Here is a 12866-nt window from a genome sequence, read left to right on the forward strand (position 1 = left end):
AATATGAACCGATTTTAGCAAATTTGGCATCAAATGCAAGAGCGAAACATAACGCTTCTGTTTAACTTAACGTGAGTTCAAAATGTAAAATGTCTGTTTAGTGAAAACGCAATTTTTCTACATAATAAGTGGTTTTAGGCAATGTAAAGCTTTTTAGGCAGCTATTTGTATATTTTGGGTACTGAATTTGTTGACAACCACTATTAATTGTAAATTTTTATTAATATAAAAAAATATATATAATATAATTATATTGAGTTTCTGCTAATCATGAAAGGTGCGTAAATTTTGCAAAGAACCATAAAAAACCTTTCAATATCTCTTTAGACTTATTTTTAGATTTTTTATTGTAATTTATTAATCTATGACTAGCTACCCAAAATTAGCAACAATCACAGTCGCAAAATGACTGTAAACGTGAATGATCTGTGTTTTTCCTTCAGTTTTTTTTAATATGGTAATTACTTACATATTACTTAATTTTTATTTTTAGTTTATTTAGCTCAGTTAGAACTATCCGATTTTGGTGAAATATTTCCCGTTTTAATTTTATAATGATACTTTAATAGAAATCCTCGTCCCTATTAAGAAAAACTAGGGCAATCGCTTTTTCACCAACAAATTCGCCATAGACAAGAACGGGTGAAAATCACTTGATGCCATTTCCAAACTATAAGGTAAATGCATAATATTAAGTCAGTCAAGCTCCTAGCGCTTCTGGCGAGTCCCTATCGATGTGTTGGCATTGTCCTGATGATGATTCATCTCCTATTAGCCAAAACTGGGCACTTCTGGGCGATTGCTTCTTTTAGATGATCCAATTGCTGACTCTTTGGCCGTAGAGGAGCAGCGCATAGTAGATAGTTGATACTTCCCAGTTTTTACTTAATGTGCTCGTAAGTGACTCAATTTTTATCTCCAGTAAATTCAAAAATGTTTCTCTTTTATTGCGATTGAGAAGAGATTCGCAATCAGAAATTCTTCCATGAGGTTTTTACATTACCAATATAAAGAATGTACACTTCTGAGGAAATGGAATGAGTCAACCAACTCCCAAAAGTATGCATTCAAATTAATGTAATGTTTGCTAAATTACTAGGGAGGGCAAAAATGGCTGCAGATAATAATTTTGCTGAAATTAAGTAAGGAAATTTTATAAAACAATAATTTTAAAATTAGTAGTAAAGTGTAGAAAATTACAAGTTGTTTCTTTAAATTCTGCTTTAAGTCTTATTTTTTTTGGCTTAGAAGTAACTTTAATACGATTTATACAAGTAAACGCTGTTCAGGCGAAAGTCTATCCATGATGAAATCCCAAACAATACTGAACAAAAATAATATGACAGCTTGACAAGACTCACGCGTGATCTGTCAAAAAATGCGATTGAAAAATTTTTCTCTACTTGCATCACCCGTTAAATATGGCATATCTGAATTCCTCCGCATTAGATGTTATCATTTTGTACTTCGAAAATCTTCACCGAGTAAAGCTTCCAGTTCTTCTTCTTTATTGGCGTAGACACCGCTCATGCGATTATAGCCGAGTTAACAACAGCGCGCCAGTCGTTTCTTCTTTTCGCTACGTGGCGCCAATTGGATATTCCAAGCGAAGCCAGGTCCTTCTCCACTTGGCCCTTCCAACGGAGTGGAGGTCTTCCTCTTCCTCTGCTTCCCCCGCTGGGTGTTGCGTCGAATACTTTCAGAGCTGGAGTGTTTTCGTCCATTCGGACAACATGACCTAACCAACGTAGCCGCTGTCTTTTAATTCGCTGAACTATGTCAATGTCGTCATATATTCCATACAGCTCATCGTTCCATCGAATGCGATATTCGCCGTGGCCAACGCGCAAAGGACCTTAAACCATATAGCAGGACGGGAATTTTGAGTGACTTATAGAGTTTGGTTTTTGTTCGTCGAGAGAGGACTTTGCTTCTCAATTGCCTACTCAGTCCGAGTAGCACCTGTTGTGATCCTGCGTTAGATATTATACTATATATATTACTAGAGGACCCGTCCACGCTTCACTGTGGCTGATACATATATAATACTACTACTACCATCTATATGATTTCTATTAGTTGGATTATTACTATTAGTTAATGAGATATAGCATTTTTGTGAAGCAACTTGTGTTAGTTTACAAAAAAAATGGAACATAAAGCATTTCATGTGTTAATAAAGCATTTCTTTTTTGGGGAAAATATTGTTGAATTTGGGCTCAGGGAAATCAAATGTTGAAAAGATATTTGCTAAGCTGGAAACAGGCGAAATGAGCAAAGTAGGTGCCTCGCAAGTTCATAATCCAACAAAAACAACGAATAACTAATTCTGAGAAGTGTTTAAGTGCTATCTAATAGGAATAAAGCCGAAAGCCCACTGGAGTCCAATCGACAGTCATTCTAGTGGACTGCACATGATGAACCGGTTCTCCGGCGTGGAAAACAAAAAAGCGGCTGGAAAGGTTATGACATCAGTATTTTGGGATGCACGTGAGCCTGTTATAATCTATTTCACTGCGTATTTGATTGCAGTTCTTTTCTTCTATTACAAATATTTAGCAATTGTATTATTTTTGAGAAAACTCTGTTTAATATGTGTACAATATATTCCAATGATTCCTGCAAACATGAATTTTGAACAAATGCTTATGATTTAAAATATAATTTTTGTATTTATGAGTTGTATTCGCACAACATCATTATTTTCATTTTGAATGTCATTAATATATATATACATAAGTATATATATATTATCAAATATGCGTATTTTCACAGTAATATGTTGTGCGTTCAACTACCTGACTTGCATAATACAAAAGAATACAGAAAACGAATTCATTAGAAAGAGAGAAGAAGAATACTGTAGCAAAAATAAACACACAAAATCCTGGTTTTGTTTGTATACACACTCTTCTTTTGACTGTTTCCCTCTTTTTCTCTTCTTTCGCATGAACAAGTCGAGCGTAAAGAGCGCTATAGACCCGAATGAACATATTTATGCATGTGAGTATGTTTATATGAGTGCTAGATAAACATACAATCCAATTTGGACATGTAACGAACATGAAAACAGATAAATCAACCATCTCGCGGGTAAAATTTTATGTCTCTGGCGTATTTAGTGCAATGCTTCGAAAAGATTTCCGTATATCTCAAATTTTAATAGACCCTTTTATCAACACTTCAGTTATGCCGCTATTTTTTATGTCAGATCTTTTGCAATTTTAAATTGCCTGTCAAGATACCCCCTCCAATAGTAAGCAGATATGAAAAAAATGTTATAGCTACCGATAGATGTATTGAATCACCCATTTTATTACTTAAGAACGAACAACTCTGTCTACATTATGAAAACTTGTCTACAGATGTCGCCTTTTACTTTGGCATCGTTTTGTTTATTGCACGCTTACGCTAATTTAAGGTTTGAATATTGGATACTGCGATGGTAGCGCAATCTATCGGATCCAATGTAAAACATTCCAAATTAATTACAAATGAAAAATTAATTTAAAAAAACATTTTCCAGTTGACCAAATTGATAATCTAAACCATTCTCGAATGTCCTTAAACACACACAAAAAATTTCATCAAAATCGGTCCAGCCGTTTAGGAGCAGTTCAATTACAAACACCACACGGTCACAAGATTTATATGTACATATATAAGTTATCGACTTGTATTGTACAAGTCTAAAAAAAAGATTTTTTCGTTGGTCGCAAGACTTTTATTGAATCACCAAAACATTAATACTAAAAACTTAATGCGACTTATTCTCTCTTAAATATACCCTATTTCTACCTGTGTCAGCAATTGGTATTGGTCGGCGCATGCCGGATGTTGTTGCAAGTGTTTTATTTTGCTTATTCCTTTTTTAGGTCGATCCAGAATTTTGATCGGCGCATGCCGGATATTGCGCTGCTGATATTGACAATTTTGCTGAGCACGCGTCTGGGCTATTTCCCAGTTCTTTGTAATTGTTGACTTAGCGCAATAGTGTTGGTGTTAGCTTTGGTTTCAACTTAGCTGGTGCTAACTCTTCCGCCGCTAAAAACGAACGTCCTGGTTTGTTTGGAATAAAAAACTGGGCTTGTGGGTTCTGTTAAGTAAGGCATTTCGGGCGTTGCGACTTTTTTAATATCGGCCTCATTGGCGTTCGGATTGTAGCTCGATAGCTCTGGTTCTGCCTTGAAATTTATTTTCATGATTAACTTGATAATCAAACTTGCTATGAAGATAATGCTAGTGATCGTTAGCGAAAAATTTGTTACTAGGGCTGCTGTGTGGGTTGTTTTCAATGCGTCCAACCGCTTGGTGTTATTAATATGAAGTTCTTTCAACATTTCTAAGCTTAAAATTTTTTCTTCCTTGTTTGAGGGGATATTTGATTGCAGTATAGCAGGCAGGGGTTTGCTGGTTAGTATCTCGTTAAAAGAGTATTTCTGGTTGTCGATTATAACCGTGGAATTGTGGAATTGCACTGCATATGATCCTTCAAGGGTTATTTTTTGGTTGTCAATTTGAATTGTACCTTTGTACTGGTTTAATAGAATTATTCCAGGTGAGATGTTTTCAACTGAAGGGATGTGCTGATTGTTGACTAATGTGCACTCTGCTGGTTCGCTCTTGAGTAGTTGTGGGACACAGGAAGTGTTACTAATGTCTATAATGTTCCTATGATTACAAATTCTAATATTGTTGTTTTCTTTACATTTTAGTTTAATGGCAAATATTTTATTATCATTTCAAGTTACAATGTCCTCGAAAGGGATTTTATTAATATATTTTTCCTTTTTTATTGGTTTAATTAGAATTGATTCACAAATTTCATCATTTGTTAATGGTATGCTTACTATGTAAAATAACATTGTGTTATTTGAAGCTATTTTTATATCTATTTGCTAGTTCTAATGATTCTTCAACATTATTTAATGTAAGATTATTCTTTAAAATTACAGATTTAACTAATTCTAATTCTTCGTTTGATAAAATATATGAATTTAAAATTCCGGCTTTAGCCCAATGAATCGCATAATCTATATTGACAATTTATTCCTTTATAACTCTAAGTTTGTATTTTAATTCTATAGCAACATTGTGATGTATGTCTTCGCTAGATTGAACGGCTTTCAAAATTTTATTTGAAACGGCTGTTATCTTATTTATCCGATGAAAAACTATTTTATTTATTGTTACTTGATTGTTGTTATTGTCTACTATGTTATTTATTTGGCTCTCCAGTGTAACTAGGTCATCATGATCGGGATTTCCCGCAATCCATTTCCATACTTTTCCTATCGTGTCTATAGATTTCTTTTGGTTTAAGTCTATTTAGATAAGTTTGTGGTAGATTTAATTCATTAATGAGGATGGGTAAAAGGGGGTTTTCATTAGTAATCTTTGATTTTACAGGGGTGCTTATTTCATTTAATGCATTTTGGCATGCATCTAGATCAACTTTGTGTATTATCCTATAGGTCCCAGTTTGAATTTTCGTCAGTCCTGTGTCAAATGTTGCTAGTTGTGAGTTCGTATAGTCCATAATTTTAAAGTCTGCGTACACTAAATGTACGATAAGTCTGAAAATAAAAAGTTATACGTTTATAAGAAAATTTAAAGATTATTAGTGTTTCTAGGTCATGATGTTACTTTTATGTACTGTCCGTCCTTTTTCAGTTATTACCACGCTAGATTTGTCTTCCTTTACTATTTTTTTCCTATATCTAGCGGTAAGTTTGGATCCTAATCGTTTATTTATCCTGACGTAAATTATTTCACCAGGGGAATATGTTTTTATGGGTTGTCTTGTTTTGTTATGAGTTTCTAAGTCCTTCGCTTGTCTTTTCCTAAGTATGTTTATGTTTTCTCTGCGTGAGTTTTCGTATTGTTCGGGGTCTATTGAAACTCGTCTGCCGAAAAATGTCTCTATCGGTCATTTCCCTGTTGCGGAGTGTATGGAGTACTTGTATTCATATGTGGATCTATCTAAAAGCTCTTGGAACGAGCGATGATTTTGTTCTGTTTTAAGGCAACGCATGATCTCGGATAGTGTGGAATGAAATCTTTCCACTTGACCGTTGACTGTACTTGTGTAGGGGGGTGTTTTAAATATTTCAATTCCAAGTTGATCTTCAACCATGAATTGAATGGAAGCTGAGTTTAGCGATTTCTCGTTGTCGATGACTATTGTTTTCGGTACTCCGAAAGAAAAGATTATTTCTCGTAGTGGTTCTCTAATGTCTTCTATTGCTTTTGATCTTATTAACTTAACTTTCTGTAGTATAGATATCTATGTGAACTATTTCACCGGGGTATTGGGGAATTGGGGTTTCGAGTAATTTCGGTTTGTTGGGATGACGATCATATTTATGTTCCTTACAAACTTTGAGCTGCTTAATAATATTTTCTATTTTTGCTTTCATTTTGGGGAAGTAGACTTTTTGTATGAGTTGTTTCTTATTTTCATCTCTATTTCTGTGTGCTCGTTTGTGTTCTTTCAAAATTTCTTCGTTTTGGGCGTCTTCGTTTATTAAGTCTTCTACTTTTGTTTGGGTATAGCGTATTTTATAATTGGAAAAATGTAGGGGGTAGACCTCTTGGATTTTTCCCATTATTTCTTCCGAGGTAATTATGCCATTTATGGCTGAAGGGTTTAGGTAACGTTTTAATAATGCCACTAGGTTGTCCATTGAAAAATTGGGTTTAGTAATTAGATGTCTATGGTAGGTCGGGAATGGTATTTTAAACTGATAGCTGTCTTCTTCTCCTAAAGAGATCCAAAGTTGATTTTTGAAGGCGTTTATGGGTCCTTCCACAGATGGGATTAGATTGTGAGATGAGCTTTCATCGGAGTGGGTAGCAACTGATAATGAATTTAATTCAAATGGTCTAGATAAAGTGTCTGCAACTACATTCGATTTTCCGGGTTTGTATCTTAATTCATAGTTATACTCTTCGAGTATTGCTTGCCAACGTTTTAGCTTTGAATTGTTATTTTTATTACTTAGGGCATATGTAAGGGGCTGGTGGTCAGTGTGTATTACCACTTTTGCTGTACCGTATAGGTAGTTTCTAAACGAGTTGAGTGCCCAAATTATGGCAAGCATTTCTTTCTCATTTACCGCGTAATTTTCTTCTACTTTGTTCAATGTTCTTGAAATGAAGGTAATTGGTTTGCCATTTTGCCCCAGGACCGCGCCTATGGCATATTTTGAGGCATCTGTAGTCAGGTTGAATTCTTTGCTGTAATCGGGATATTACAGAATTACGTCTTTAGATGTCAACGTGTTCTTGATTTTACACATTACATTCTTCCTTCTTCACCTCGAAGTAAGGATATTAACGGCTTTGCTAGCTTAGCATAATATTTGATAAATCGTCTATAATAACGAGATAAGCCTAAGAATGATATTAAGACTTTGATCGTCTGAGGATAGGGGAAGTTGGCTATTGCTTGTACTTTGGATGGGTTTGTTGAAATTCCACCGGAGGATACTACAAATCCTAAGAACTCGACCTGTTTTTTAAAGAATTCGCATTTGTTGACTTGCACTTTCATGTTTGCTTTTGTAAGGGTGTCAAAAATTGTATCTATATGTTCGGAGTGTTCTTTTTCGTCTTTGCTAAATATCGGGTGATTTTTTAAGAGCTTGATAACTTTTTTTTAAAAAAAACGCATAAAATTTGCAAAATCTCATCGGTTCTTTATTTGAAACGTTAGATTGGTTCATGACATTTACTTTTTGAAGATAATTTCATTTAAATGTTGACCGCGGCTGCGTCTTAGGTGGTCCATTCGGAAAGTCCAATTTTGGGCAACTTTTTCGAGCATTTCGGCCGAAATAGCCCGAATTTCTTCGGAAATGTTGTCTTCCAAAGCTGGAATAGTTGCTGGCTTATTTCTGTAGACTTTAGACTTGACGTAGCCCCACAAAAAATAGTCTAAAGGCGTTAAATCGCATGATCTTGGTGGCCAACTTACGGGTCCATTTCTTGAGATGAATTGTTCTCCGAAGTTTTCCCTCAAAATGGCCATAGAATCGCGAGCTGTGTGGCATGTAGCGCCATCTTGTTGAAACCACATGTCAACCAAGATGCTAACAAACTTTTGTTGCCAAAAATGGAAGAACTGAACTTGGTTGACATGTGGTTTCAACAAGATGGCGCTACATGCCACACAGCTCGCGATTCTATGGCCATTTTGAGGGAAAACTTCGGAGAACAATTCATCTCAAGAAATGGACCTGTAAGTTGCCACCAAGATCATGCGATTTAACGCCTTTAGACTATTTTTTGTGGGGCTACGTCAAGTCTAAAGTCTACAGAAATAAGCCAGCAACTATTCCAGCTTTGGAAGACAACATTTCCGAAGAAATTCGGGCTATTCCGGCCGAAATGCTCGAAAAAGTTGCCCAAAATTGGACTTTCCGAATGGACCACCTAAGACGCAGCCGCTGTCAACATTTAAATGAAATTATCTTCAAAAAGTAAATGTCATGAACCAATCTAACGTTTCAAATAAAGAACCGATGAGATTTTGCAAATTTTATGCGTTTTTTTTTAAAAAAAAGTTATCAAGCTCTTAAAAAATCACCCGATATAATAATGTCATCTATATAAACATAGCATATCCGTCCTATATATTCCCTTAGTATGTCGTCCAATGTTCGTTGGAAAATAGACGGGGCATTCTTCAAACCAAATGGCAGTCTAGTGAACTCATATTTTCCATTGTTCACTGAAAAAGCTGTCTTTTCCACGTCAGATTCCTTAAGAGGAATTTGATGGAAACCGCTTTTTAAGTCAATTACAGAGAAAATTCGGTTTTCTCCTAGTTGAGAGAGAACCTCATTTATTTCTGGTATTGGGTACCTATCTGCAATTGTGACCGTATTTAGTTTTCTGTAATCGATAACCATTCGGAACTTTTTTTCGCCTGAAGCGTCGTTCTTTTTGGGTACGATCCAGACAGGTGAGTTGTAGGATGACCTTGATTTTCGGATGATTCCCTCTTCAAATAACTTGTTTACTTGGTCTTCCACCTCTTGTTTAAGGCTGGTAGGGTATGGGTAAGATTTTGAATATATGGGCGTGCCGGAAATTGTTTGTATCTCTGCTACTACTTTTGTTGTGTATGTCAGTTTTTCGTTCGGTTCTGAGAATAGGTTACGGTGTTTTCGTGTTAGCTGGCTTATTTCGTCTTTACCTATTGTTGTAGAATGTTCGTCTCGAATATGTATTGTATTAACATTCTGTATACTAAATTGTCTTAGGTAGATTCTTTCTGTGTTTGCTATGACCATGAAATTTTTTCTTGTGTGTATGACTGCTGAAAGTTCTTTTAGACTGTCGTTTCCTAATATAGCATGGAAAGTCTTAAGTGTGGGTAGTAGAAAGAATTTGAGTCTGCAATTTTCCAAGTTGAAAAGATTTAAAAATGTGTGTTGTGTAATTTTTATTTTTCCTCCAACTGAGTTGGCGAAAAAGGGGTTATCGTTTTCTTTTTCGTTTTTAACTAGACCGGATTGGATATAGTTTTTGTTAGATCCTGTATCCACCAATATGTTAAGTATTTCGCCGCTCTTCGTTTTGCATCGAAAATAGGGCAACGAAGAGCTATTCAGTCTAAAAAATGTACGTCCGTTAGGTCATATGGTTCTTTGTCTATATTATTGTAAGCTGTTTCCTGACTGTAAGCTGTTTGTTGGGTGTTGTCGTATTGGTCATAATGTTGGTCTTCATGGTATGGATCGTAAGTTGTTTCGTCCGTGTCTATATGAAAGTTCCTTTAAGCTTTCGCTGGGGGGTGGTTGATCATGGATGCATTCAATGGTCGTTTGCCAGTTTCTTGGGGCTTAGGGCGGTTCACAAAATTTACCGCTCTTGTTCTGACGCTTTCATCCACGTCCATGGGTTGAGGAGGTTTAGGTGGCCTTGGGGGAGGATAATTTGGTTGTTGGTTATATGGATATCTAGAGTGGTTATAGGAGTTTTGTTGTTTGTAGCTATTGTGTGGATTCGAATTTGAATTTTGATATTGCTGGGAGCTATGGGGGCTCAAATTTGGTTGGCGATAATTTTGCTGAGGGTGAGGTATATGGGCTAATTCGGGATAGAATCTTGATTCGGGAAATCGTGAGTTTAATGGTTGCACCTGCCTTGCCATGGGGGGTTGTTGTCTAGGAATAAAAGAGTTGAAACTTTGATGTCTGGGGACTAATGGTGCATTTAACACTTGGTTGTGGGCATGGTGTGCTCTAAAGCTTTGATTTTCCAGCTTTAGACAAAGGTGTAGTGCCTCTGGTAAAGTCTTGGGTAAAGTCCTCTCACAAAGGTATCCAGGGCCTTGGCACGGTAGTTGTCCGTTAGTAGATGGACTGCCTCCTCGCCAATTTCCATGCATCCTATTTTGTTAAGTATTAGGGATAATTGACTATAAACCTTCAGATAAAATTCGTTTATAGAGCTCCTTCCCTGAATAAGGCACGTCATTTGATATTCTAGAGTGCCTATGTCGCGTTTATCGGCATAGTGGGTGGTCCGACAACGGGAGATGGCTGTCCAATCCAAGGGGGTGTTATATGATTCTAACGCTATGTCCGCTTTTCCAACAATTTTGTTCCGGATTACATTTAGAATTCCGAAAAATTTTGGGGTGCCCTTTGAGGGTTCATATATCTTTATAATTCGCTATATATATTTATAACACTTTTTTTCCATGAACTGAACTCAGAGTCGTTTCCTGAGAATTCTCTCAAGGATCGTACGACATCTGGGACTTTATCCATTTCAGCCATATTATTCCTATATTGCTCTTCTATGGTCTGATCTTTTATAATAGGGTTATTGTTATTGCCTAGAGTAGTCCTGACTAGCTCTGGTCCACTGGCTTCTATAGCCTGGGAAACCATAGCTCGTATCATGTTTGCCAAGTCTGGGGAAATTTGTTGGGCAGGTGGGGGAGTTGTGTTATTCCCTAACACGGGTGGTCTTATTAAATTATTTGGATTTGCCATTTTCTTTTGTTGTTATTATCTGGTTTTTATTTTTTATAATTAATTTATCCTTTTCGATTTTTGTTTAGTTGATAAATCACTGGAGGGTCCCTTGGGGGAGAATCGTAGTGTTTGTTTTTATGTTATAAGCTGGAGGGTCCCCCCGAGGGTGGTTAATCGCAGCCTCAGTAAAATTTAATTTTATAGGCTGTACAAGCCAATTTGTTATTTCTAGATTTTAGCTAAGTAAATTTAGTTATGAACAGGGTTTATATGGTATAATTAGTACTTATAATCCATTTTCTTTCATTAGTAGCAGCTGCATTGTTGATAGATATGCCGGTAAGTGTGCTGATATCCTTTTTTCTTTACGGTACTCTTGCTTACTCCTTGCTGTTTTACTCCGGGTCGGCTGGTGTCGTGCTGTCGTTGGGGCGTCAAGGAAGTTCCACGTTCCTCTTCACGCCACTTTATGCTGATTTTATGTTGTTTTCAACAATTTCTTTGTAGTGTTATTATCTCACTTTTTGTGTGGAGCCGTTTTTATTGTGGCACACTTTTTCAAAGTCTTTCTTTCTTCGGTGCTTTTTTTTTTTTATGTGGCACTTTTTTTAAGTTTTTATTTGTTTTTGGCACTTTATTATGGCAAATTTCTTTTAAAGTCTTTAGTTTGTGGCACTTTATTGTTGCACGTTAAAAAAAAATGGTCTTTATTTATTTCTGACACTTTCAACGCTCTTAACACTTTCAACGACTAGACTCCGCCGAGCTTATTTGACTCGGGCGCCAGTTATCGACTTGTATTTTACAAGTTTAAAAAAAAGATTTTTTCGTTGGTCGCAAGACTTTTATTGAATCACCAAAACATTAATACTAAAAACTTAATGCGACTTATTCTCTCTTAAATATACCCTATTTCTACCTGTGTCAGCAATTGGTATTGGTCGGCGCATGCCGGATGTTGTTGCAAGTGTTTTATTTTGCTTATTCCTTTTTTAGGTCGATCCAGAATTTTGATCGGCGCATGCCGGATATTGCGCTGCTGATATTGACAATTTTGCTGAGCGCGCCTCTGGGCTATTTCCCAGTTCTTTGTAATTGTTGACTTAGCGCAATAGTGTTGGTGTTAGCTTTGGTTTCAACTTAGCTGGTGCTAACTTATATAAAGATGTATACTAGCTGACCCCGCAGCCGTTGTCCTGCGTGAAATTATGTTTTTTGAAATGAAAAAAAGTTTAATTTATCATTTCATTTTTTTTTTTCAATGTAACGCAGCTTGATAAACAACAGTTTTTGGTTTCTGTTACGGTGTACAGAAAATATGGTTTTCCAACTCGTGAGCACGCCACGTATATCTGGCCGTGCGAAAAACATAGCATTTCCAAATGTATGCCATACACTATGCGACTATCCTTGTGTCCAGTTGATTTTCATCTCAAATGCAATTTTCACTGGAAACTGAATACGTTTGAACTGAAATGGCAAATCGTTAGAACTCACAGGAATTCGTAAAAACAAGCATTCTACCCCTTTGTATTCGATAGCTGCGTCACAATCAGTCATTTTCCATTAACAGTTTCGGCGCATGAAGATTGCGAAACATAATAATGACAGATCCAACTTTGAGACGCCAATGAAGCGGAGGCATACCTAGGGATGCAAACGATTGATCGAGGTCTCTGACACATCGATGTTTGCCATCGCTGTTGTGATTCTACATCGATGTTGCCAGGATCGATTTTTTATGTCGATGTTTTTTCAAATTTTACTCCACATCTTTGCAGCACTTTTTCTCGGTATTAATGCGAAAACATCTGCTTCGAAACGCTTTAGCAAACTGTCATGTATTTTGTTGTAAAATACGGAGAATTCGTT

Source organism: Bactrocera tryoni, chromosome 3, assembly GCF_016617805.1.
Source record: "Bactrocera tryoni isolate S06 chromosome 3, CSIRO_BtryS06_freeze2, whole genome shotgun sequence".
NCBI lineage: Eukaryota > Metazoa > Arthropoda > Insecta > Diptera > Tephritidae > Bactrocera > Bactrocera tryoni.